Below are 5,641 nucleotides of genomic sequence, written 5' to 3'. Positions count from 1 at the left end.
CGTTGCCGACACGACACGCCGACGACGTTGCCGACACGACACGCCGACGACGTTGCCGACACGACACGCCGACGACGTTGCCGACACGACACGCACGCCCGCACGCCCGCACGCACGCACGCACGCACGCACGCACGCACGCACGCACGCACGCACGCACGCACGCACGCACGCACGCACGCATGCATAGCAAGAGTGAAAGTGAGAACCTTTTCTATACAATCTGTCATTCCTGGCTTGAAGGGAAATTGATTGACAGCTAATGGCTATCGAACTTTCACGAAATATATTTGCATACGACAATAAACGATAGGTGGCGGCAGCTGTGCAACCCTCACCTGTATGTACCTTCGCCCACCTGTAAATATGCTGCGTATATCACACTGCTCTATTCACTGACGAAACGATTAGAAACACATTTTACATCCGCGTTTAATTCCGAACAATGCCCACTTTAATGCAATTTCAATTAAGCTAATTAGCATACTAACATTAATTGGACAAACAAAAATTTCTAGCGTGGATCATAAATGCGCCACACTCAAGAACTCAACGGTTGATCTTTATTTAATTAACTTTATAAGCAATTATTTCTACATGTACACTTCCACGCATGCCATTTTGAAGGCTATGCAGACGATCAAGCCAGCAATTAAATTTATGATGTGGACAGGAGGACATTTGGTAGTTAAATCAGCTGAAGTGACATCTGTCGACGGTAACTAACCACGCGCATCTATAGCCACCAGCATTCGTATCATGTTAAGCCGTCGCTAAGCCACACTACTACAGCAGGAGCAATGTAGGATGCGGTGTGAAGAGCGTGAGGCGGGTGCCGCACAACCGCCGATAAATAACGTGAGACCACAGAACCGCATACTGTAAAATAACGTGAGACCACAGAACCGCATACTGTAAAATGTAGACCAAACCCGCGAAAATAAAGCCGGCAGATCGAGAAAGAGGAGAATCGCTGTGAGACGAACAACGCGGGAGGGGTGGCATCGGCTTCCTCTCCGAGCAGCTAGCGGTGCTGATTAATTCATCAATCCACGCATAAATGCATTACGTCGGCTCTACTGCCATCTGTTCCTCTCAGCACTCACGCACGCACACGCTGCTGTAGGATGACTCGGACCACGGCTCCCCTCACAGGCGGCTGCCACCGAGTCACGCGCGCGCGTGTGTCCGACCGTGCATGCCGAGATCTATAATACATGCATCTATCGCACATCGGAAGTGTTTCAGTAGTCATTAGCGGCGACCGCGCGCGCGCGCTCTCTGCTCCATGAAACCACACCGCCCGCGTACGCACGCACGCACGCACGCACGCACGCACGCACGCACGCACGCACGCACGCACGCCGTACGGACAGACGATTAACATCCCCGTCCCCCCGCGAGCGAGCTATAGCTCTTCTTTTCGCATTTACCTTTCGCACTTCAATTAACGGCATCTTTTTTATCGTGGCGATTTTTTTTCGCGCGCGCGCGTATATGCGCGGTTGTTGGTGTCGCACCGAGTCTCTCTGAGGGCGTGCTCGCACCCTCGAGAGCAGACGATGTCCCATGGTATGGTCAAGCAGCAGCTTTCACTGACGAGCTAATATAACAAATATATGTATATATATATATATATATATATATATATACATAATACGAGTTTAATTATGTTGGTCCGTCTGCTGGGTGGGGTGAGCAATCATTGCAAGCATAAATTATAATCAGTCAGCCTTTATGCACGAGAACCGCCTCTTTGCTCTCAGCTTAAGCTCACTAATTGCGCTTTAATCGAACCATGTGGTGTCTCTGGGTCAAACACCCGAGAGAACGCATAGAGGGCACGCGAAATCACCAAGCTGTGTGTACGTAAAAGAACGTGTAGAGAACGTACAGAACGTAGAGAACGTACAGAACGTGTACACGCAAAATCAGCATGGCCTAGCGCCTGGGGTGTAGCCGTAGTTCAATTCACGACACATCGTATGTCACGTGGAATGGGTGAAGCCACCGAGGAATTGTAATACGTCAGGCTACAACACAGGCAGCAGGCGGCAGCTACACCACTCCGAAGAAAGGACACGAACCAGCAGCTTTGCTTGTCCGCTGAAGCGAAAAATTCCCGCGCAGTAACCCGGAGAGTATATACTATACAGAGAGGTATATGCGAGGGTCACAGTCTCCAAATGTGAATGTGAGCAACGAGAAATCCTTTATATCACAGCACAGCAGAGTAGAACGAGACAACAGAACTTAATTCGCAGAAAGAACGTCACTATAGTACGAGGTACAGGCCACATATCACAAACAATGCAACAGGCAATAAGCAGGATCGCTAATCCTAGTAGAAATCGAAAATCTCGGACACCGAGGGCGATATACGTTTTTTTAAATTAGGATAAGACAAAAAGATAACTGTGTAAGTCATTAGTAATACTGCAAGAAATCGTTTAGCGCTGGACGTACTTTATTAAAATTCTTTATATGCGTGTGTGATGAGTAATTCGTTCAATCAGTTCGCGTCGCAAATGTCTTTATTTTCTAATATGATTCAGACAACGCACATTCTGCTCATCATCGTTTTCATTAGTCTAAATGTCACAGTCATTGAACCTTAGTCGCACAGAAATGAAATTGTCTCATCCGTCACTAAAATTAAACTCTGTTTTCCTGCCACGGAGTGCTTGTTAAAACAACAGTATCTAGTCATTATGTCCTTGCGCAAATGTTTGCTGCCTAAATAGCAAGGATTCCGACGCACTGAAAGTTACTCGAATATTATTCAGTCAGTCTTTCATTTATTGAAATAATGTTCTTCGTGAATTCGGGTCACGCATTACGTTGTTATCACAGTGTGCAGTGAATTTAAAGTTGAACTATAACGTGCTGAAATATGCTTTAATTATCCTATATATTCATTTCTCTTGTTCAACAGTAATTAGAGCTAATAAACACTAGAGTTCGAAACAAGGAGATTAGTGTGTTATTTTGCTCATGGGTGGAGCCACTGCGTGTGCTGCCTGTGCCGCTAATGACGTAAGCTATGCATTATCCCACGTTCCACGCACGGCACTTATTGATTTTAACGATTTAAATTGTAGAGGATTGCTATATGTTAAATCCCACAACAGATTTTAGTGCTAAGTATAATTTAAATTTTGTCATGAGCTCCTCGACTTAACCATACACAAATAAAATGGAAAGGCTCAGCTTTTTGTCATTTGTTGGCCATTACGCACAACAAATACCGAAAGGTTTTAAATGTAGCGATTGGCGCATATGTCATTGTTATTAAACACTAAAAATGGGTGTGCAACGTGAAAAAAACCATTAGTTAAACTAGGAATACTGTCCAAAGCTGGAGTACCTTTCGTAGGAGAGGAAAATAAAAGTAATATGAGTTTGCCTCTTTTCATCCGTGTATAGACAATAGAATGTGGGGGGAGGGGGGTTTTCCCGATTAAACGTACCCGATGCCATTTACTACTGCGCACATTGATTACCAAAAAATGCATTTTGCATTGTATGATTTGCATGAACAGTTTTAGCACTACAAGTCAATTAAAAATCCATTATAACAGAAGAAACGACGCAAACGCAATTCTTTATTCGTTTTTTCAGTTCTTTTATTTATGTTAGAGTGAGCACGACCACGTTAAATAATGCACGGCGGTGACTAACCCAATCCCTGACCGAATTCATTGTGTAGATACAACCCTAAAAACACGCTTTTTCGCAAACACGTGCTTTTATCGCCGGTATTATTTCACGCAACACGTAGCCACTAAAAGGCATCATGTATCATTCAGTTATTGTACTCGTCGAAATTTATTTCATAATATAAGGGAAAACAAGCTTTAAAAAAACACCTTTTTTTATTACATCCCAGCAACCTAAGGGAACCTGCATATCTCGCCAACGTGCACGCATTTACTTCTAAAGCTGTTCGCTAAAAAGATGAAACGTTGTGTCAAGGACTTGCTAGGCAGCTAGAGATTACCTTGATACTAGAAGCACGTAGTTGCATATAATAGATAGCAACTTTGAGGACATGTGAATAATCGGATTTAGCTTCGACAGGTCAGCTGATTTCAAGACAGTCTGCTGATACTAGTCATAAAAAGGCGTTTAGGTGGCATTCAACAGTCAGACTCCTCAAAAAAGAACGTTTTCATTTGCGTATTATTAAATGTCAAGAGGCTTAAAGTGAATCAACATGAGCACAGTGAGTGTTATACGTAGGCCACTATCATGATGCTTATATGCTGTCAAAACTTTTCTTTTTTTCGCGCAATGCCACTTCACAGGAAATGTCTTTGGAGCCTCAGCATCATAGTCAGTATGAATTCATGTATACGTGCATGCGTGCGCGTGTGTATATGTATACAAACCAGAAACGTAGCTAACCCATTTTTCCTGGGGGGGGGAGGGGTCAAAACTATGTACATGGTGTACGTTCTGGGAAGGCGACCGCCTTTGACCATGTATTGCATCTACTTTTTTTTCTGGGGGGGGGGCAACTGCCTCTGTGCCCCCCCCCGGCTTGCTACGGCCCTGCAGACGTGTGCGCGCACATACACGTGTGTGAATCTACATGTCTATATGAAACATCAATATGAAACGCGCGAGGACACGTCTCTGATCGTCATTTACTGCAGCAACGCTGCACGCGCAGCATTTTCCACCACGCCGATTCTCCGCGTAGCGATCAAGCGCGCAATATATACGCTCATCGCATATTCATGCGCCATCCTCCATCTCCTCTGTATACGCCATATTTTTCGCGTACAGATATTTTCGCGAATACAGACTTGACGGACAATTTCGCGAGTGGATAATTTCGCGGTCGGTGAATTATGAATTATTCGGTATGAATTATTCGCGTGTTGTTATTTTCGCGGTCGGGGACGCGTTCGCGAAATTCGCGGAAATTAAACCACCGCGAAATATACAGCGTATATATACAGTATTCATGCGCCATCCTCCATCTGCTATATCAGGTGCGCCTACGCACGCACAATGGCATCCCGATCCGCACAGAGTTTAAGTATTTATTGACTTCATGCAGCGACGACGCGATGCGGGAAGCCATTACAGGCAACAGCTGGTCTAAGCTCCCCCCGCCCCCCTCCTGCGTCTCCTCCCTGCATGTCAACCATCCCTCTCTTTCGAACAAGCTGTTTCTTGATTAAAATGATTAGGAAAAATTGAAATTCAAATCAGCAAAAGCAGCTTTCGGGACTAGGCCTGCTGAATGCTGCCGAGTCTTCGGGGAGATTCCCCACTACGAGAATCCACTTGTTTCCCTAATGCACGCCTTTTATTACTACTGAGGGTGCAGGGCAGATCAATGCTGCCCCAGCACACGGGAATGCACTCACGTACGCACGCACGCACGCACGCGCACGCACGCACGCGCACACACGCACCCATGCACGCACGCACGTACTCGCACCGAGTCGGAAGGAGAAAGAGAGGAGAGAAGACGAGAGAATGACAAACAGAAAAGGCGAGAGTCCGAGAGAGAGAGAGAGAGAGAGAGAGAGAGAGAGAGAGAGAGAGAGAGAGAGAGAAAGAGAGAGAGAGAGAGAGAGAGAGAGAAAGAGCGAGTGCGAGAGAGAGAGAGAGAGAGAGCTAGAAA

Source organism: Priapulus caudatus, unplaced genomic scaffold (assembly GCF_000485595.1).
Source record: "Priapulus caudatus unplaced genomic scaffold, Priapulus_caudatus-5.0.1 Scaffold46, whole genome shotgun sequence".
NCBI classification, from domain to species: Eukaryota; Metazoa; Priapulida; class Priapulimorpha; order Priapulimorphida; family Priapulidae; genus Priapulus; species Priapulus caudatus.
This window is presented reverse-complemented; position numbering follows the sequence as displayed.